The 23,198-nt window shown below is 46.6% G+C and overlaps 1 non-coding gene across 1 annotated transcript; it reads left to right on the forward strand.

Annotated features, from left to right (window-relative positions):
- Positions 1-4,965: 4,965 nt before the first annotated feature.
- Positions 4,966-5,150, forward strand: LOC145341663 (U2 spliceosomal RNA). The gene has a single exon (XR_013886425.1). It is a non-coding gene; the product is annotated as a U2 spliceosomal RNA (small nuclear RNA).
- Positions 5,151-23,198: the final 18,048 nt, after the last annotated feature.

The raw sequence follows: 23,198 nt of genomic DNA on the forward strand, positions 1-23,198 counted from the left end.
GGATTTTGAGACATTAGTGACACAGGGTTCTGTGTTGGCGACGATCAGACTCGGGGGAGGGAGATCCTCTTGGAGATTTCACTCTGCGTTCACTGCTTTTAATTAAATAACACAATCCACAAGATGACAGCACAGGTTTAATGTATTATAAATGCTAATATATATTATAATATTGCTAACCTAATGTGAATATGTGTATTATAATATTGGCTGTTACCTCTTACAGCTTCTTCTGTTTAATTGATGGGTGCAGGGGGAGGTTGCAGGGATTTAAGGTTTATATAATTGTCCTTTAGCACAGGGAACAGTTTGTACAGGTTTCATCCTTACACTCAGAGTGGGATGTAAAATTGACTCTCTTGCACCAAGTTCCCCACCAAGAAGAAATGTAACACACAGCATGTAGAAAGCACCTTTAATGTAGTGAGATGTCCAGTATGCTTCACAGGTGCGGGAACAAAAATCTGATCCGGATGACCAAATGTCTCAGAGAGATTTAAGGAGCATTGAAGAGGCCAATCTGTTGAGGAACCAATTAGGGAACAGGCTATTAAAGTGAAGGAGATTCTAGGAAAGAGTAATCATAACATGATAGAATTTCAGCTTGAGTTTGAGAATGATTTAGCTACATCTGAAACAAGGCTCGATGTAGAAATGAGGTGAGAGTTGGATAGAGTGGATTAAGAAATCAGATTAATGGATGCAATGATAAAGAAGACAAGGCAAATGGTTAAAAAAATTTGAAATTTGCAATCATTCCCTTAAGGAATAAAAATGCAACAAGAAATGTAGTTCAGCTTTGGCTGATGAGGGCATTAAATGGCAAGAAAAGGATTATAATGTTGCCAGAGAGCACAGTAGGGCTGAGGATTGAGAGGATTTTAGAATTTAGCAAAGGAGGAGTAAGACATTGATAAAGAAAGAGAAAATGAGAGCAAACCATCACTAGAAACATCAAAACAAATTGTACAAACTTTGAGAGATATATAAAATGGGAAGATATTAGTGAGAGTAAAGATAGGACCCTTTGGAGCAGAGACAGCAGAACGTAGAATAAGGGAATGCAGAGATATTAAACTCTGCAGCTGGCTTCCCAGTGAAAATCAGGAAGCTGAGAGTTAGTTATAAAATAATACTGGAGAAATTAATGGGACTTAACAAATCCCCCGCCAGGGATCACCAACCACAAATAGTTTGAAAAGATGAAGCTACATGCTTACTGAGTGCACTTATTTTGATGTTCTGGAATTCTTTGTTTTTTCAACAATCCATGTGATTGGACGGTAGGAAACATAACCTCACTGTTCAAGAAAAGGAGGAATGGAGGAAACATAAGAACATAAGAAATAGGAGCAGGAGTAGGCCATCTAGCCCTTTGAGCCTGCCCCGCCATTCAATAAGATCATGGCTGATCTGAAGTGGATCAGTTCCACTTTCCCGCTTTTTCCCCATAACCCTTAATTCCCTTGTCTGTCAAAAACCTATCTACCCGTGACTTAAATATATTTAGCGAGGCAGCCTCCACCACTTCAACGGGCAGAGAATTCCAGAGATTCACCACCCTTTGAGTGAAGAAGTTCCTCCTCAACTCTGATCTAAACTGGCAGATGGAGTACAATGTTAGCAAGTGTGAGGTTATCCACTTTGGCAGAACTAATAGTAGGAGGGATTACTATTTAAAGGGTGAAAAGCTGCAGCATGCTACGGTGCAGAGGGACCTGGGGGTCCTTGTGCATGAGTCGCAAAAACCCAGTCTGCAGGTGCAGCAGGTGATCAAGAAGGTGAATGGAATGTTGGCCTTTATAGCAAGGGGGATTGAATATGAAAGTAGGGAGGTCTTGCTGCAACTGTACAGGGCACTGGTGAAGCCGCAGCTGGAGAACTGTGTGCAGTTTTGGTCGCCGCACTTGCGCAAGGATATTTTGGCCTTGGCGGGAGTGCAGAGGAGGTTCACTAGGCTGATACTGGAGGTGAGGGGGTTGGACTATGAAGAGAGACTAAATAGACTGGGTCTGTACTCATTGGAGTTCAGAAGAATGAGGGGGATCTTATAGAGTCATATAAGATAATGAAAGGGATGGATAGGGTAGAGGTAGAGAGATTCTTCCTGCTCAGAAAGGACAGCAGGACTAGAGGGCACAGCCTCAAGATAAAGGAGGGGGCGGTTTAGAACAGAGTTGAGGAGGAGCTTCTTCACTCAAAAGGTGGTGAATCTCTGGAATTCTCTGCCCATTGAAGTGGTGGAGGCTACCTCGCTAAATATATTTAAGTCACGGGTAGATAGGTTTTTGACAAACAAGGGGATTAAGGGTTATGGGGAGAAAGCGGGAAAGTGGAACTGATCCACTTCAGATCAGCCATGATCTTATTGAATGGCGGGACAGGCTCAAAGGGCTAGATGGCCCACTCCTGCTCCTATTTCTCATGTTCTTATGTTATGTTCTTAAACTGCACCCCCCCTTATCTTGAGGCTGTGCCCTCTGGTCCTGCTGTCCTTTCTAAGTGGGAAGAATCTCTCTATCTCTACCCTATCCATCCCTTTCATTATCTTATACGTCTCTATAAGATCCCCCCTCATCCTTCTAAACTTCAACGAGTACAGACCCAGTCTATTTAGTCTCTCTTCATAGTCCAACCCCCTCATCTCTGGTATCAGCCTAGTGAACCTCCTCTGCACTCCCTCCAAGGCCAAAATATCCTTGCGCAAGTGCGGCGACCAAAACTGCACACAGTACTCCAGCTGCGGCCTCATCAGTACCCTGTACAGCCGCAGCAAGACCTCCCTGCTTTTATATTCTATCCCCTTCGCTATAAAGGCCAGCATCCCATTCGCCTTTTTGATCACCTGCTGCACCTGCAGACTGGGTTTTTGCGATTCGTGCACAAGGACTCCCAGGTCCCTCTGCACCGTAGTATGCTGCAGCTTTTCGCCTTTTAAATAATAATCCCTCCTACTATTATTTCTGCCAAAGTGGATAACCTCACACTTGCTAACATTATACTCCAAGTTTATACAAACAGGAGACTAGACCATTCAACACAAATTAGTCAGGAACCTAAGAACATAAAAAATAGAAGAAGGCCACTCAGCCCATTGAGCTTGCTCTGCCAATCAATGAGATTGTGGCTGATTGACTTTCTGTGCTGTTCTCAGATACCTCGATGTTTTTAATGTGTTGAAATCTATCGGTTTCAGTCTTGAACATACTCACTGACAGATTCTCCACAGCCTGGGGCATTGAGAATTCCAGGGATTCTCCACCCACTGAGTGAAGAAACTCCTTCTCATCCCAGACCTAAATGACCGTCCCCTTATTCTGAATCCCCTGATTCTAAGCAGCCCTCACCCGCACCCCCACCCCCCCCCCCCCCCCCACCACCCTCCCAGCCGGAGAAACATCCTTCCTGCACCTACCCTGTCAAACTCTGAAGATTGTTGTATGTTTGATTGAGATCACCTCCCATTCTTCTAAACTCCAGCAAATTAAGGGCACCTCTGTCTCATTTTGCCTCATTAGGACAATCCCTCCATCTCAGGAATTGATGTGTTTCCTCTGTGGCAAGTATATCTTTGATTTTGATTTGACTTGATTTATTATTGTCACATGTATTAGCATACAGTGAAAAGTATTGTTTCTTGCACACTATACAGACAAAGCATACCATTCATAGAGAAGGAAATGAGAGAGTGCAGAGCGTAGTGTTACAGTTATAGCGAGGGTGTAGAGAAAGATCAACTTAATGCAAGGTAGGTCCATTCAAAAGTCTGACAGCAGCAGGGAAGAAGCTGTTCTTGAGTCGGTTGGTACGTGACCTCAGACGTTTGTATCTTTTGCCCTGAAGGAAGAAAGCGGAAGAGAGAATGTCCGGGGAATGGGATCCTTAATTGTTGCTGGCTTCTTTGCCGAGGCAGCGGGAAGTGTAGACAGAGTCAATGGATGGGAGGCTGGTTTGTGTGATGGATTGGGCTACATTCACGACCTTTTGTAGTTCCTTGCGGTCTCGGGCAGAGCAGGAGCCCAGACCAAGCTGTGATACAACCAGAAAGAATGCTTTCTATGGTGCATCTGAAAATGCTGGTGAGGGTCATAGCTGATGTCAAATTTCTTTACTTTTCTGAGAAAGTAGAGGCGTTGGTGGGCTTTCTTAACTATAGTGTTGGCATGGGGGGACCTGGACAGGTTGCTGGTGATCTGGACATCTAAAAACTTGAAGCTCTTGACCCTTTCTACTTTGTCTCCATTGATGTAGACAGGGGCATGTTCTCCTTTACGCTTCCTGAAGTTGATGACTATCTCCTTTGTTTTGTTGACATTGAGGGAGAGATTATTGTTGCTGCACCAGTTCCCCAGATACTCTATCTCATTCCTGTACTTTGTCTCGTCATTGTTTGAGATCCAACCCACTACATCGTCAACAAACTTGAAAATCGAATTGGAGGGGAATTTGGCCGCACAGTCATAGTTGTGTAAGGAGTATAATAAAGTTCTGAGAACACAGCCTTGTGGGGCACTGGTGTTGAGGCTGATCATTGGAGGAGGTGTTGTTGCCTATCCTTACTGATTGCAGTCTGTGAGTTAGGGAGTTCAGGATCCAGTCACAGAGGGAGGACCCGAGCCCCAGGCCACGGAGTTTGGAGATGAGTTTTGTGGGAATAATGGTGTGGAAGGCTGAGCTGTAGTCAATTAGCAGGAGTCTGACATAGGTGTCCTTGTTATCTAGGTGTTCCAGGGTTGAGTGCAGGGCCAGGGGGATGACGTCTGCTGTTGACCTGTTGCTGTGGACCTGTTCCTTAGATAAGGAGAACAAAACTGCACACAATCTTCTAGGTGTGGTCTATATAGTTGCCATAAGAACATCTTTACTCCTGTATTCAAATCCTCTTGAAATAAAGGCCACCATACCATTTCCTTCTTAATTGCTTGCTGTCGCTGCATGTTAGCTTTCAGTGATTCATAAACAGGAACACCTGAGTCCCTTTGAAGTTCAACACTTTTCTGTTCTTATCAGCTTAATATCTGATACGTCCCTTATCTGGGGACCATATGTTAAATTGATTTTTGGAGCAGGGAGGTGGAATGGGGCTTGCTCTGTCCACTCCACGTGTCAGTCCGGTATTGCAGTGTGTTTCCGGGAACGGTGCACCACCCCCTTTCTAGGGACATTCTCAAACTTCAAAAACAGCTCTCATCATTTCAGAAATACTCTGTGTTTCTGTTTTTGCTACAAACTGGATAATCTCACATTTCTCCACATTCTATCCCATTTGATAAATATTTGTCCACTGGCTCAGTCTCTCCCAATCTCTTAAAGCTGTTGATGTGGTGTACATGGGCTTTCAAAGGGCATTTGATACTGTGCCACACCATAGACCTGGGAGAAAAGTTTTAACTCCTGGAAGGAAAAGAACTGTAGCAATGTGGATACAAAATTGGCTGAATAAAAGGAAGCAGAGAGTAATGGTCAATACAACTAAACAGAAAATACTGGAATATCTCAGCAGGACTGACAGCATCTGTGGAGAGAGAATAGAGCCAATGTTTCGAGTCTGGATGACCCTGACTTGAAATGTTAACTTTGTTTTGCTCTCTCCACAGACGCTGTCAGACCTGCTGAGATTTTCCAGTATTTTCAGTTTATGTTTCAAATTCCAGCATCTGCGATATTTTCCTCTTATTATAGTAACGATCAATGAATTTTTTTCAGGCTAGAGAAAGGTTTGTAGTGGGGTTCCCCAAAGGTTGGTATTGGGGTCCTTGTATTTCCTGATCTATGTTAATCATCTACATCTTGGTGCAGGAGACAGTTTCAAAGTTTGTGGATGATTCAAAACTTGGGAGTGTTGTAAACTGTGAAGAGGATGGTGGAGAACTTCACAAGGAAGATGGAATGGGCCGATTGGTGGCAGATGGGGTTCAATGCGGAGAAATGTGAGGTGATGCACTTTGGTTGGAAGAAGAAAGGCAAATTGTGCGGAGGGTGTGGAGAGTCTGCAGAAGGATCTAGATAGGCTGGGCGAATGGGCCAGGAACTGGCAAATGGAATTTAATGTTGGCAAGTGTGAGGTGGTCCACTTTGGTAGGAAGAATGGTAGGAAGGACTATTACTTACGTGGCGAAAAACTGCAGCAGGCGACGGTGCAGAGGGACCTCGGGGTCCTTGTGCATGAGTCGCAAAAACCCAGCTTGCAGGTGCAGCAGGTGGTCAGGAAGGCGAATGGGATGCTGGCCTTCATAGCGAGGGGGATTGAATATAAAAGTAGGGAGGTCTTGCTGCAGCTGTATAGGGCATTGGTGAGGCCGCAGCTGGAGTACTGTGTGCAGTTTTGGGCGCCGCACCTGCGCAAGGATATTTTGGCCCTGGAGGGAGTGCAGAGGAGGTTTACTAGGCTGATACCGGAGTTGAGGGGATTGAGCTATGAGGAGAGGCTGAATAAACTAGGCTTGTACTCATTAGAGTTTAGAAGAATGAGGGGAGATCTCATTGAGACGTATAAGATGATGAATGGGATGGATAGGATAGAGGTGGAGAGACTCTTCCCGCTCAAAAAAGACAGTAGGACTAGGGGGCACAGCCTCAAGATAAAGGGGAGGCGGTTTAGAACGGAGTTGAGGAGGAACTTCTTCACTCAAAGGGTGGTGAATCTCTGGAATTCTCTGCCCGTTGAAGTGGTGGAGGCTACCTCGCTAAATATTTTTAAGAAGCGGGTTGATGGGTTCTTGATAAGAGAGGGGATTAAGGGTTATGGGGAGAGGGCGGGAAAGTGGAACTGAGCCATGACAGATCAGCCATGATCTTATTGAATGGCGGGGCAGGCTCGAAGGGCTAGATGGCCTACTCCTGCTCCTATTTCTTATGTTCTTATGTTCTTAACATGGAGAGACAATGTAAGATAAAGGGTAAAATTCTTAAAGAGGCATGTGAGCAGAGGGAGCTGGGTGTCAATGTGCATTTAAGGTGCCAAGATAGATGGGGGAGGTGGGCTGGACATTGGGGCAGTCTGGGACAGTGGCGGGGGGGTGGGGCGGGGGGGGGGGGGCTGCTGGCCCGGGAATTGTTGTGGGGGCTGCGATTGGGCGGTGGGGGGAGCTGGAGGGACCGCACTGTGGGGCCCTGGCCTGGCCAGCGATTGAGCAAACGGGGAGACTGACAGATCACGGCCACTACACGTGCGCAGAGTTCCAGAACTGTTCGAGTCCGGCGTGAATAGGTCCCACCTCCCCTGGGTTTTTAATGAGATTCACGATTGGGATCTCTGCAGTGCACAGAGTGCGGAGGTTCGAGTGTGAAGTTGAGCTAAGAAAACAGTTTTCCCACCAATTCAGCACTCCTGGGAGAATTGCCCTCTATATTAGGGATATGGAAAATCAGAAAATTATAATATAATTGAGCAAAGTCAGCATGATTCTGTGGGAGAGAAATAATATTTGACAAATGATAAACACAATCATAGAATCCTTATGGTGCAGAAGGAGATCATTCAGCTATTCGAGTCTACACCAACTCTGACAGAGCATCTCACCCAGGCCCACCACCTGTCCTAGCCCTGTAACCCCATGCATTTACCATGGCTAATCCCTCTTCCTACACATTCTTGGACACCAAGGGGCAATTTAGTACAGTCAGTTCATCTAACCTGCACATCTTCGGACTGTGGGAGGAAACCAGAGCACCTGGAGGAAACCCATGCAGACACAGTAAGAATGTGCAAACTCCGAATCGAACCTGGGTTCCTGGCACTGTGAGGCAGCAGTGCTAACCACTGTGTCACCTTTGTTGAGCGTGTTACTAGCAGGGGAACTTGTGAATGTAGTATATTTGGATTTTCTAAAATCATTTGATAAGATGCGACATAAAAAGTTATTACAGAAAATTACGACTCATCCATAACTGAAAATATCTGACACTGATTCAGCATTTAGAAAAAATTGTCAGCAATTGCTGCTGATCTGAATTCAGGTGGTAGAATTTGGATTAATCCTTTGGGGATTAATATATTTACCATGAATTGAGGATTTGTAAATGGACAGGGAGCAGAAAGTAGGGAATGAGGGGGTGATTTTCACTTAGTGTATTGTGGCTAATCGGATCAATGCTTGGGTCACAGCTGTTCCCAATTGATGTGGTAGATGAGATGACAGTGTCATGTATCAGAGTTTGCTGAACTTAGAGTTAAGGGAAAAATAAGGTTGGTGCAAAGTAGCTGAAGAGGAATTTAGAGTGTGGGCAAGAACATGGCATGTGGATTATAATGCAGTGAAATGTGAAATTCTCTGTACTAACAGGAAGGATAGAAATATGGGAATTTGTAAATGGAGAGAGACTGGGAAATGCTGGTGTTCAGAAGCATCTGTGTGTCCTCGTACATGAAACACAGAACATTAACATGCAAGGCCAGCAAGCAATTAGGAAGGCAAATAGTGTGTTAACCTCAATTATAAAGGGTTTGGAATATGAGTGAGAAAAGGTCTGACTGCAATTTGTACAGGGCTTTGGTGAGACCGCACCTGGAGAACTGTGTACAGTTCTGTTTTCTGTATCGAATGGAGGATAAGTATTTGATTTTGATTTGATTTATTATTGTCACATGTATTAACATATAGTGAAAAGTATTGTTTCTTGCGTGCTATACAGACAAAACATACCGCTCATAGCGAAGGAAACGAGAGAGTGCAGATTGTGGTGTTACAGTCATAATTAGGGTGTAGAGAAAGATCAACTTAATGCAAGGCAAGTCCATTCAAAAGTCTGATGGCAGCAGGGAAGAAGCTGTTCTTGAATCGGTTGGTACGTGACCTCAGTCTGTTAGAATTTTATAAGTTTCTATAAGATCCCTCTCACTCTTCTAAACTCTAGTGAACATAATCCTAACCGCCTTAGTCTCTCCTCATATGACAGACCTGCCATCCCAGGAATCAGCCTGGTAAACTTTGACTGTACTGCCTCTATAGCAAGGACATCCCTCCTCAGATAAGGACACCAGAACTTCACACAATACTCCAGGTGTGGCGTCACCAACGCCCTATATAATTGCAGCATAACATCTCTATCCCTGTACTCAAATCCTCTCGCTATGAAGGCCAACTTACCATTTGCTTTTTTTACTGCGTGCTTATTTTCAGCAACTGATGCATGACGACTGCAAGGTCTCATTGAGTATCCACCTCTCTCAGTTTACACTCATTCAAGTAATAATCTGTCTTCCTATTATTGAGGAGGATGTAACTTGTGACTTTGATGAGAGCTTTTTTGGAGCTGTGAAGGGAATATATAATTGGAAGGATTCAAACAGGGAGATCCAGGAGAAATGGGCGTAGATTTGGGAGGTGACAACACATCCAGGGAGAAGAACGGGAGATTGAAATTTGCGGGATGCTGGGATCAAGGTTTATTTTTGAGGTGAAAGTTGATGGCGGCAGACTGTAAGGAGGTGTGGGCAGTTCCTGAGACCCACTGGCAATCTCAGCTAAAATGAGAAATGGGAAGGGGAGATGTGCGGCCAACTGTATAGAGGGAATAGTGTACAGGGAGAAGTAGAATTTCTCATTCACACCTCACTGCCTTTTGCTTTCTGTGTAACAATCCCTACTCCACTTATAATGTGAAATGTGAAACAAGACCTGGGTGTCCTCTTACACCAGTCACTGGAGAGAAGCGTGCAGGTGCAGCAGGCATGCAGGAGCAGTGATGTCTTGCTGCAATCATACAGGGCCTTTGTGAGCATAATGTATACAGTTTTAGTTTCCTTATTTGAGGAAGGATGGTCTTGCTACCGAGGAAGTACAGTGAAGGGTTACCTGACTGATTACTTGGATGGTAAGACTCATTTGTGAGAGACTGAATCTGCTAGGATTATATTCACTAGAGTTTAGAAGAGGGAGGGGAAGATCTCATAGAAACCCATAAAATTCTGACAGGACTAGACAGGGCAAGAAGGATGTTCTTAATGGTGGGGGTGTTCAGGACCAAGGGTCATAGTCTGAGGATGAAAGATGTGGTCCTTTTAGGACTCGAATGAGGAGAAATTTCTTCATCCAGAGAGTGGGAAGCCTGTGGAGTTCTCTGCCGCATCAAGCAGTGGGGGCCAAAACTGTTACTTATTTAAGTAGTTGCATGACTGCTTTAAGAGCCAGTCACATGATTTGATGGTGATGTCATTAGGAAGTTATAGAGGCTGTTGTTTAGTTTCAGTTTGTATTCTGTCCAAGCAGCAACTCCTTCAATAAATCTCTTGTTGTTATTTTGAATCGACATGTGTAAATGTATTGTAGGGTTTCTAACATTCTAATAAAACTCTGAACATATTTAGGAATTACAAAAAGATTGTATGCTTTCAAGAAAGAGTTAGATGTAGCTTTGGGAATAAAGGGATCAACAGATATGGAGGAGAAGTGGGAATAGTTTTCCTGATTTGGATAATCAGCCATGATCAGAATTAATGGCGGGTGTATCAAGCTCAAAAAGCCAAATGGCTTCCTCTTGCTTCCATGTAACCTGTCCCCATCTGCACGAGTCCCACTGTCCCCATCTGCACGAGTCCCACTGTCCCCATCTGCACGAGTCCCACTGTCTCCATCTGCACGAGTCCCACTGTCTCCATCTGCACGAGTCCCACTGTCCCCATCTGCACGAGTCCCACTGTCCCCATCTGCACGAGTCCCACTGTCCCCATCTGCACGAGTCCCGCTGTCCCCATCTGCACGAGTCCCACTGTCCCCATCTGCACGAGTCCCACTGTCCCCATCTGCACGAGTCCCGCTGTCCCCATCTGCACGAGTCCCACTGTCCCCATCTGCACGAGTCCCGCTGTCCCCATCTGCACGAGTCCCACTGTCCCCATCTGCACGAGTCCCACTGTCCCCATCTGCACGAGTCCCACTGTCTCCATCTGCACGAGTCCCACTGTCCCCATCTGCACGAGTCCCACTGTCCCCATCTGCACGAGTCGCACTGTCCCCATCTGCACGAGTCCCACTGTCCCCATCTGCACGAGTCCCGCTGTCCCCATCTGCACGAGTCCCACTGTCCCCATCTGCACGAGTCCCACTGTCCCCATCTGCACGAGTCCCACTGTCTCCATCTGCACGAGTCCCACTGTCCCCATCTGCACGAGTCCCACTGTCCCCATCTGCACGAGTCCCACTGTCCCCATCTGCACGAGTCCCACTGTCCCCATCTGCACGAGTCCCACTGTCCCCATCTGCACGAGTCCCACTGTCCCCATCTGCACGAGTCCCACTGTCCCCATCTGCACGAGTCCCACTGTCTCCATCTGCACGAGTCCCACTGTCTCCATCTGCACGAGTCCCACTGTCTCCATCTGCACGAGTCCCACTGTCTCCATCTGCACGAGTCCCACTGTCTCCATCTGCACGAGTCCCACTGTCTCCATCTGCACGAGTCCCACTGTCCCCATCTGCACGAGTCCCACTGTCCCCATCTGCACGAGTCCCACTGTCCCCATCTGCACGAGTCCCACTGTCTCCATCTGCACGAGTCCCACTGTCTCCATCTGCACGAGTCCCACTGTCTCCATCTGCACGAGTCCCACTGTCCCCATCTGCACGAGTCCCACTGTCCCCATCTGCACGAGTCCCGCTGTCCCCATCTGCACGAGTCCCACTGTCCCCATCTGCACGAGTCCCACTGTCCCCATCTGCACGTGTCCCACTGTCCCCATCTGCACGAGTCCCACTGTCCCCATCTGCACGAGTCCCACTGTCCCCATCTGCACGAGTCCCACTGTCCCCATCTGCACGAGTCCCACTGTCCCCATCTGCACGAGTCCCACTGTCCCCATCTGCACGAGTCCCACTGTCTCCATCTGCACGAGTCCCACTGTCTCCATCTGCACGAGTCCCACTGTCTCCATCTGCACGAGTCGCACTGTCCCCATCTGCACGAGTCCCACTGTCCCCATCTGCACGAGTCGCACTGTCCCCATCTGCACGAGTCGCACTGTCCCCATCTGCACGAGTCCCACTGTCTCCATCTGCACGAGTCCCACTGTCTCCATCTGCACGAGTCCCGCTGTCCCCATCTGCACGAGTCCCGCTGTCCCCATCTGCACGAGTCCCACTGTCTCCATCTGCACGAGTCCCACTGTCCCCATCTGCACGAGTCCCACTGTCCCCATCTGCACGAGTCCCACTGTCTCCATCTGCACGAGTCCCACTGTCTCCATCTGCACGAGTCCCACTGTCCCCATCTGCACGAGTCCCACTGTCTCCATCTGCACGAGTCCCGCTGTCCCCATCTGCACGAGTCCCGCTGTCCCCATCTGCACGAGTCCCACTGTCTCCATCTGCACGAGTCCCACTGTCTCCATCTGCACGAGTCCCACTGTCCCCATCTGCACGAGTCCCACTGTCCCCATCTGCACGAGTCCCACTGTCCCCATCTGCACGAGTCCCACTGTCCCCATCTGCACGAGTCGCACTGTCCCCATCTGCACGAGTCCCACTGTCTCCATCTGCACGAGTCCCGCTGTCCCCATCTGCACGAGTCCCACTGTCCCCATCTGCACGAGTCCCACTGTCTCCATCTGCACGAGTCCCGCTGTCCCCATCTGCACGAGTCCCACTGTCCCCATCTGCACGAGTCCCACTGTCTCCATCTGCACGAGTCCCACTGTCCCCATCTGCACGAGTCCCACTGTCCCCATCTGCACGAGTCCCACTGTCTCCATCTGCACGAGTCCCACTGTCCCCATCTGCACGAGTCCCACTGTCTCCATCTGCACGAGTCCCACTGTCCCCATCTGCACGAGTCCCACTGTCCCCATCTGCACGAGTCCCGCTGTCCCCATCTGCACGAGTCCCACTGTCCCCATCTGCACGAGTCCCGCTGTCCCCATCTGCACGAGTCCCACTGTCCCCATCTGCACGAGTCCCACTGTCCCCATCTGCACGAGTCCCGCTGTCCCCATCTGCACGAGTCCCGCTGTCCCCATCTGCACGAGTCCCACTGTCCCCATCTGCACGAGTCCCGCTGTCCCCATCTGCACGAGTCCCACTGTCTCCATCTGCACGAGTCCCACTGTCCCCATCTGCACGAGTCCCGCTGTCTCCATCTGCACGAGTCCCGCTGTCCCCATCTGCACGAGTCCCACTGTCCCCATCTGCACGAGTCCCACTGTCCCCATCTGCACGAGTCGCACTGTCCCCATCTGCACGAGTCCCACTGTCCCCATCTGCACGAGTCGCACTGTCCCCATCTGCACGAGTCCCACTGTCCCCATCTGCACGAGTCCCACTGTCTCCATCTGCACGAGTCCCACTGTCCCCATCTGCACGAGTCGCACTGTCCCCATCTGCACGAGTCCCACTGTCCCCATCTGCACGAGTCCCACTGTCTCCATCTGCACGAGTCGCACTGTCCCCATCTGCACGAGTCCCACTGTCTCCATCTGCACGAGTCCCGCTGTCCCCATCTGCACGAGTCCCACTGTCCCCATCTGCACGAGTCCCGCTGTCCCCATCTGCACGAGTCCCGCTGTCACCATCTGCACGAGTCCCACTGTCCCCATCTGCACGAGTCCCACTGTCCCCATCTGCACGAGTCCCACTGTCCCCATCTGCACGAGTCCCACTGTCCCCATCTGCACGAGTCCCACTGTCCCCATCTGCACGAGTCCCACTGTCCCCATCTGCACGTGTCCCACTGTCCCCATCTGCACGAGTCCCACTGTGCCCACCGGGAAATCTTCTGTAGCATTGCAAAATTCAAAACATATCACTTTGGTTTTCAAATCCCTCTGCGATCTCATCCCTCCCTATCTCCATAATCTGCTGTAACTCCACTGAGCTCTCCGTACTTCTGTCCTTCAGATCCCTTTAGCATCCCTGATTTTAATCACCCCAACATTAACAGCTGTGCCTTCAGCAGCCAGGTTCCCAAGCTCTGGAATTCCTTCCCTAAACCTCGTCACCTCTCTCTCCCCCTTTGAGATAGAAAATAAAACCTTTCTCATTGACTAAGCTTTCAGTCACCTCTCCTTATTTGCTGATATAACTCAGGATTAATTTGATTTGCTAAATGCTGCTGTGAAGCGCTTTGGGATATTTTACCACCAAGAACAGGTTGCTGTGAAAATGATTGAATCTTTCTAATGTTTTCAGAAGCCTGGACTCTGTGGTGATATCTTGAGGGTCTAAATGTTGAGAGGAGATTTCTTTCTCTGATCTCTCTCTCTCTCTGCCTCACAATTGTTTCTGTGAAGGTCAGTGTTAGAGAGCACCAGTATAATTCCTGAATTTCAGCTTCACGCCATCACCAGCTGTGGCTCACTGGCTAACGGTCTTACCCCGAGGTAGAAAGATGTCAGGTCAAGTCTCACTCAAGTGCAGAGCCTCTGGCCCTCCCAGTGCAGTACTGAAGGAGTACTGCTCTGTTATAGATACTGCCTTTAGAGTAAGAAGCCTCGGCCTGCCCTCTCAGGTAAACAGAAAGATCCCAAAGCCACAGGAAGAGCAGGGTAATTCTCACCAGTGTCCTGACCAGTAATACCCCTCAATCAACATCGTAAAACAGATTTCCTATTCATTATTAAAACCAACATTGCTGCTTGTGGGATCTTGCTGTGTACACATTAGCTGCAGTGTTTCCTACATTACAGCTGTGACTGCTTTTCAAATGTACTTCCATTGCCTGAAAAGCACTTTGGGATGTCCTGGGACTGCAGATAAATGTACTTCCTCTCCTCTTATATCCTTTAGATATAAGATCTGTTTGAAGGCCGTTCAATTCTTGATGAACACAGAATATTAAGTGTAGAGTAACTATTCCCTCCTCCGTGCTGAATACAAATCAGAGCAAATCCTCAGGACTGAATCATGGATTATACCTGGGAGTTGCCTGTGAGTCGGGAAAGGCAGACAGATTAATAGATAACAGCAACTCAATAAAACAAAAGAAACCTGCATTTATATAGCACTTTTTGCAACCAATGAACATCTCAAAGCACTTTGCAGCCAGTGCAGTCACTGTTGCAGTGTTGGAAACTCAGCAGCAAATTTACACATAGCAAGATCCCACACGCCACAATCAATAAGGATTTTAGTGATTTTGGTTGATGGATAAATCTTGGATCCAGGAGGAATTCCCTATTGTTTTTCACAGTAACAGGCACAAGACTATTGACATTCTGAAATGCAAACCAGTTTTCAGTATACCTCAGAGGGCTCATACAGCGAGGCAATATGGGTAGAGCTCAGGAATAGGAAAGTGTAGTCACAATGTTGGGGGTTTACTTTAGGCCACCCAACTGCCAGTGGGAGATTGAGGAACAGATATGTAGACAGATTTTGGCAAGGTGTAAAAGTAACAGGGTTGTTGTGGTGGGAGATTCCAACTTTTCCTATATTGACTGGGACTCACTTAGTGCTAGTGGCATGGATGGGACAGAGTTTGTAAGGAGCATCCAGGAGGGCTTCTTGAAACAGTATGTAGATAGTCCAACTAGGGAAGGGGCCATACTGGACCTGGTACTGGGGAATGAGCCCGGCCAGGTGGTCGATGTTTCAGTAGGGGAGCAGTTCAGGAACAGTGACCACAATTCAGTAAGCTTTAAGTTTCTGATGGATAAAGATAAGTGTAGTCCTCAAGCTAAGGTGTTAAACTGGGGGAAGGCTAATTACAACAAATATTAGGCAGGAACTGAAGAACGTCGATTGGGGGCAGATGTTTGAGGGCAAATCAGCATCTGGCATGTGGGAGGCTTCCAAGTGTAAGTTGATAAGGACTCAGAACTGGCACATTCCTGTAAGGATGAAGGATAATTATGGCAAAGTTTGGGAACCTTGGATAATGAGAGATATTGAGAGCCTAGTCAAAGAGGAAAAGGAAATATTTGTCAAAGCTAGGAGGCCGGGAACACAGGAAGCAAGTGTGGAATACAAGGAAAGTAGAAAGAAACTTAAGCAAGGAGTAAGAAGGGCTAAAAAGGGTCACGAGAAAGAATTGGTCAGCAAGATTAAGGAAAATTCCAAGGCTTTTTATACATATATAAAGAGCAAGAGGGTAGCCAGGGAAAGGATTGGCCCACTCAAGGACAATGAAGCGAGGAGCCAGAGGAAATGGGTGAGGTGTTAAATGAGTACTTCGTGTCAGTATGCACCAAAGCGAAGGATTTGGTGGATGATGAGTCTGGTAACAGATGTGTAGATAGTTTGAGTCATGTTGAGATCAAAAAGGAGGAGGTATTGAAAAAGTCAATGTAGTCGAGGAGAATACGGAGATACAGGCTTTTAGACTAGACGGGATTGAGGTACATAAGGAGGAGGTGTTAGCAATTCTTGAGAGTATGAAAATAGATAAGTGCCCTGGGCCGGATGGGATTTATCCTAGGATTCTCTGGGAGGCTAGGGAGGAGATTGCAGAGCCTTTGGCTTTGATCTTCATGTCGTCATTGGCTACAGGTATAGTGCCGGAAGACTGGAGGATAGCAAATGTTGTCTCCTTGTTCAAGAAGGGGAGTAGAGACAATCCTGGGAATTATAGACCGGTGAGCCTTACTTCTGTTGTGGGCAAAGTTTTGGAAAGAATTATAAGGGATAGGATTTATAATCATCTAGAGAGAAATAATTTGATTAGGAAGAGTCAACACGGTTTTGTGAAGGGTAGGTCGTGCCTCACAAACCTTATCGAGTTCTTTGAGAAGGTGACCAAAGAGGTGGATAAGGGTAAGGCAGTTGATGTGGTGTATATGGATTTTAGCAAAGCGTTTGATAAGGTTCCCCATGGTAGGCTAGTGCAGAAAATGCAGATGCATGGGATTGAGGGTGATTTAGCAGTTTGGATCAGGAATTGGTTAGCTGATAGAAGACAGAGGGTGGTAGTTGATGGGAAATATTCAACCTGGAGTTCAGTTACTAGTGGTGTGCCTCAGGGATCTGTTTTGGGGCCACTGCTGTTTGTCATTTTTATAAATGACCTAGATGAGGGTGTAGAAGGATGGGTTAGTAAATTTGCTGATGACACCAAAGTTGGAGGAGTTGTAGACAGTGAGGATGGATGTTACAGTTTGCAGAGGGACATAGATAAGCTGCAGAGCTGGGCTGAGAGGTGGCAAATGGAGTTTAATGTGGAAAAGTGTGAGGTGATTCACTTTGGAAAGAGTAACAGGAGTACAGAATATAGGGCTAATGGAAGGACTCTTAGTAGTGTTGACGAGCAGAGAGATCTTGGTGTACATGTGCATAGATCCCTGAAAGTTGGCACCCAGGTTGATAAGGTTGTTAAGAAGGCGTACGGTGTGTTAGCTTTTATTGGTAGAGGGATTGAATTTCGGAGCTGTGAGATCGTGTTGCAACTGTACAAAACTCTGGTGCGACCACACTTGGAGTATTGAGTACGGTTTTGGTCACCGCATTATAAGAAAGATGTGGAAGCATTGGAAAGGGTGCAGAGGAGGTTTACCAGGATGTTGCCTGGTATGGTGGGAAGGTCTTATGACGAAAGGCTGAGGGACTTGAGGTTATTTTCATTAGAGAGAAGAAGGTTACGAGGTGACCTAATTGAGGTATACAAGATGATCAGAGGGTTAGATAGGGTGGACAGTGAGAGCCTTTTTCCTTGGATGATGATGGCTAACACGAGGGGACGTAGCTTTAAATTAAGGGGTGGTAATTATAGGACGGATGTCAGAGGTAGGTTCTTTACTCAGAGGGTAGTAAGGTCGTGGAATGCCCTGCCTGCAGCAGTTGTGGACTCACCAACTTTAAGGGCGTTCAAATGGTCAGTGGATAGGGATATGGATAACATTGGAATAGTTTAGGTTAGAGGGTCATTAGATTGGTTCCAGTGGTCGGCGCAACATCGAGGGCTGAAGGGCCTGTACTGCGCTGTAATGTTCTATGTTCTATATTGGGGTTCTTGAGAAACATTAAGGTAGACAAGTCCCCAGGGCCTGATGGGATATATCCCAGAATACTGAGAGAGGCAAGGGAGGAAATTGCTGAAGCATTGAAAGAAATCTTTGTATCCTCACTGGCTATAGGGGAGGTCCCAGAGGATTGGAGAAAAGCCAATGTTGTTCTTTTGTTTAAGAAGGGTAGCAAGAATAATCCAGGTAATTACAGGCTGGTGAGCCTTTCATCAGTGGTAGGGCAATTATTGGAGAGGATTCTTCAAGACAGGCTTTATTCCCATTTGGAAATAAGTGGACGTATTAGTGAGAGGCAACATGGTTTTGTGAAGGGGAGGTCGTGTCTCATTAATTTGATCAAGTTTTTTGAGGAAGTGATGAAGATGATTGATGAGGGTAGGGCAGTGGATGTTGTCTATATGGACTTCAGTGAGGCCTTTGACAAGGTCCCTCATGGCAGTCTGGTGCAGAAAGTGAAGTCGCATGGGATCAGAGGTGAGCTGGCAAGGTGGATACAGAGCTGGTTCGGTCAAAGAAGACAGAGGGTAGCAGTGGAAGGGTGTGTTTCTGAATGGAGGGCTGTGACAAGTGGTGATCCTCAGGGATCAGTGCTGAGATCTTTGCTGTTTGTAATATATATAAATGATTTGGAGGAAAATGTAACTGGATTGATTAGTAAGTTTGTGGACAACACAAAGATTGGTGAATTTGCAGATAGCGATGAGGACCATCAGAGGGTACAGCAGGATATAGATCAGTTGGAGACTTGGGCAGAGAGATGGCAGATGAAGTTTAATCCAGACAAATGTGAGGTAATGCATTTGGAAAGTCTAATACAGATAGGAAATATACAGTAAATGGCAGAACCCTTAAGAGTATTGATAGGCAGAGGGATCTGGGTGTACAGGTACACAGGTCACTGAAAGTGGCAATGCAGGTGGAGAAGGGAGTCAAGAAGGTGTACGGCATGCTTGCCTTCATTGGCTGGGGCATTGAGTTTAAAAATCAGCAAGTCATGTTGCAGCTTTATAGAACCTTAGTTAGGCCGCACTTGGAATATAGTGTTCAATTCTGGTTACCACACTACCAGAAGGATGTGGAGGCTTTGGAGAGGGTACAGGAAAGATTTACCAGGATGTTGCCTGGCATGGAGGGTATTAGCTATGAGAAGAAGTTGCAGAAACTTGGTTTGTTCTCATTGGAGCGATGGAGGTTGAGGGGAGACCTGATAGAAGTCTACAAGATTATGAGAGGCACGGACAGAGTGGATAGTCAGAAGCTTTTTCCCAGGGTGGAAGAGTCAATTACTAGGGGGGGGGACAGGTTGAAGGTGCAAGGGGCAAGGTTTAAAGGAGATGGACGAGTCAAATTTTTTACACAGAGAGTAGTGGGTGCCTGGAACTCGTTGCTGAGGGAGGTAGTGGAAGTGGACAAGGTAGTGACTTTTAAGGGGCATCTTGACAAATACATGAATAGGATGGGAATAGAGAGATATGGTCCTCGGAAGGGTAGGGGGTTTTAGTTAAGTGGGGAGCATGGAGGGCTGAAGGGCCTGTTCCTGTGCTGTAATTTTCTTTGTTCTTTGTACTTAATGTTTCCTCTAAAATTCAATCTGTCCAACTGTGCCGCACTCCCTCAGTACTGCAGATTGTCAGCTCAAGGTGTTGTGTTGAAGTCCCGGAGTGGGATTCAAACGTAGAAGACTGTGATTCGTCCCCAAGGTGAGAGTGAATCATAGTTGACAGTGTGAGAGACATTCCATCTGTAAGATAAACCACAGTGAGTTGGCTCGAGTGACTGGGTTGAGACTCGTGACCGGATCATCAAATAAGTAGGAGTGAAGGTTGCACAGAGATGATCGACATTGAGCTCGTGTTCTGATCTTCTAAACGGAGCTGCAGGGAGAGTGAGGGAGGTGGCAGAGTTTCACAGTTCCTGCAGATGAATGAGTTGGAGTCTCACACTGAGATGAGTCGGCATGTGGGAGGTGAGAGCATGTGGAGGATTTATTGATTAGAATCAGGAGTTTGGAGGGGAAATGTTGGACAAACGTTATCTCCAAGACTGAGGGAAGATCAGTGACTGACAGAGAAAGGGAATTAATTGTTACACAGGCAGTGATGGGAAATCACACTGAAAATATATCTCAAAAGGTTCCTGCTCTCTATCCATTTAACCCTCTGACATCTGTTCCTGATGACCCCAGTTCAGGATCAGAACTGCGCTGACTTCTCTCATCTGGATGGACATTGGGCTCAGGGTAACAATGACCGTATCGCAGTCAAAACACAAACTCAATCTGCTCCAGCACAAACCAAGATTAAATGATGCCAAGAATTGGGGAGATGCAAATCGCATTACAATGAGAAACAGGAGGAACCAGAGTATGTGGAGACGCCTATATTAGGTTTACAGTACGTGCTTTTCCTAATCAGACTCTGACTGCCCAGCTTCAAGTCCCAGTCTCTGCTTCAAGCAGTGGTGTGGAGGTGTGTGTTTGACCACTTGAACTCACATGTCTGAGTTTGTAAGGCCATGATGTGGAGATGCCGGTGTTGGACTGGGGTAAACACAATAAGAAGTCTCACAACACCAGGTTAAAGTCCAACAGGTTTATTTGGAATCACAAGCTTTCGGAGTGCTGCAGTTGTTGTGAAACATCGTACTGTTCCCACCTCAACCCAACGCAGCATCTCCACTTTAGTTAAGGTCGAGTAAGTTTATTAACCATTGAAAGTGTACAGAAGACTGGTTAAACACATACATCTACATTCATACAGATTAAAAGTAATAAGTAAATATAAGTAAAAGGCTTTACAGGACAATCCTAGAGTTGTGAGGTGTGGGTGACAAAATGTTGTGGCCATTATGAATTGATTCCAGTTGAATTCTGTAGGTGAGTAGTTGATTCTTCAATTCAGGTGTCTGTAGTTTGCCACAGAAATGTGTTCTTTTTTCCAGATGCCATTCCTTTTTGTTGGCTGGTTGATTTCCACAGTCAGAGAGAGAGTTTAGGATATTCCTGCAAAAGTTGGTAAATTTCCTTTGTGCGAGGGCGCTGTTTCCAGAGCACACACATTGCACCCGGGGTCTTGGAGGTGAGATAGTCATTATGATTCTTTGTCTTTACCAGAGGTAGTAATTATTCTTGGGTAAAGAGTAATCATTCTCTTTCATAAATACCTTGTCTGAAAACACAATCTATGAGCATTCCTGTCAGTGACTAACTGTACATTCTCAGCCATCTTCATTGTGTCCATTTTCAAATACAATACTCGGAATTTTTAAAGTCCCAGATTTCCATGTATAATTCCAGGGTTTTTCTCCATTACCACAACAGATCAGAGTGCAGCAAATCACAAATATTCCCATTGAACAGGAAGCGAAATCAAGGCAGATGTATCTCTCCATCCTGTTCAGAAGCTCATCAAGGAGAAGGACAACTCCAAAATCAAATCTGTGTCCTTTCACCACTGTGCGTGTGCCCACATTACATCAGCTGCCTTGGATGAGGGAGTGGCAAAGGATGCACCCCTCTCCCCCTTAAATATCCTTAACCTGCAGCTTTCTCACACATTGGCACCACCCAAGAGTCCCAACATACCAAGCCCCATGGTGATGGGGAACTGATGGTTGGCTCAGCTAGACGATGCTACCAGCAATCTTCGATCATAATTCTGCAAACACATGGTTTCAGACTGATGGTCATCTTCACAGCTTGGGGCAGATATGGAATTTCTACCCTGACATCCAGCAGAGGTGGCTGGTGGCACAGTGGTGTACACTGACAGGGAGTTGCCCTGCGAGACTGCACCATGAAGTCTCATGGCACTAGGTTAAACATGGGCAAGGAAACCTCCTGCTGATTACCACATACCATCCTCAATCAGCTGATAAATCAGTGCTCCTCCATGTTGAATACCATTTGGAGGAAGCACTAAGAGTGGCAAGGACACAGAATATACTCTGGGTGGTGGACAGGCCCAACAGGAGAGGTCTCTGTCATCAAACTCAATGGGCCAAAGAGCCTTTTCTGTTCTGTATGATTAAGTGATTTTGATATTACAGGAGAACAGAGTTAAGAGCCTTCAAGACAAGTGAGTGTGACACAAAGCTGCTGCTTCCATCCAGCCCTTCACTGTCCTCATGCACAATATTTACAATCGGTTATTTAAATTGAAACTGGGTTAGCCAATTAGATAACGTCAGCCTCGAGTGGAGAGTGAACCTTATCGTTGGAGCAGCGGTCACAGCGTTGAGGCAGAGCTTGTGAGCTGTGAGGAGAATAGTGACAAATATCAGACACAGACAGGCAGGGGGAACGGGGGAATGCAGTTCAATGCAGAAACACGCAAAGTGTTACTTTTGTAGGAAGAATCAGAGAGAGAATATAAAATAAAGGGAACAATTCTAAAGGAGTTGGAGTAGCTGAGTGAGATGGGGGTATATCTGCATAAATCAATGAAAAGGAAAGGCAGATGGAGAAATTGTAAAGCAGCTTGGACTTTGGAAAGGAGGAAAAGAGAATAAGAGCAAGGAGATGATGGTGAATTTGTATAAGTCACTCGTTCAGCCTCAGTCGAAGTATTGTGCTCAGTTGTGGACAGTACACTTTAAGAAGGATGTGTAGGTATTGGAGAGAGTGAGGGAAAGATTCACAGAATGGATCCTGGGATGAGGAACCTCAGTGATGAAGACCAAGTTGAGAAGTTGGACTGTTTTCCTTGGAGAAGTGAAGGTTGAGAAGAGATTTGATCGAGATGTTCAAAATCATGGGGGTAATGCACAGTGTTAAGGTATGGATCAGAAACCCCGGAGTATGTTAGACTAGCTCCCAACAGTTTTTCTACTTTGGCATTAGTGTGAGCATAAGGTATTTCATGGCAGGTGTGATTCTATTGACACACTAGGAAGCTTTTATCAAAACAAACTTAATTTTAACCATAACAAATGAATTAACTTGAATTTTACCAGTTGAAATCCTTAAACATAACAAGATACAATTCTGAACCACTAACCTATCTCAATTAGTTCCAATTCAAACAATATTTCATTTATAGACTTAAACTCCTCTTCAAAATCAATTAGGGACACACAAGTTTAATAAGCCAGTCCTCAAGCCTCTGGAACACTTCTGGAGAGAGAGAGGAAGAGAGAGAGAGAGCGCTCTTGCTTCTTTCAGAACCCAGTAGTAGTTACCTCTTTTCCCTGTAAGCTAAGACTCTCCCCTTAAGCACATGACTCTCAATCAACCTCATCAAAATCCTACTTTGAAATCCTGGTGAAAAACCAAATGAATAAAAATGCATTAACTCAGATGAAAACAAGCACA

Source organism: Carcharhinus amblyrhynchos, chromosome 3 (genome assembly GCF_965287045.1).
Source record: "Carcharhinus amblyrhynchos chromosome 3, sCarAmb.v2.hapA, whole genome shotgun sequence".
In the NCBI taxonomy this organism is placed as follows: Eukaryota; Metazoa; Chordata; class Chondrichthyes; order Carcharhiniformes; family Carcharhinidae; genus Carcharhinus; species Carcharhinus amblyrhynchos.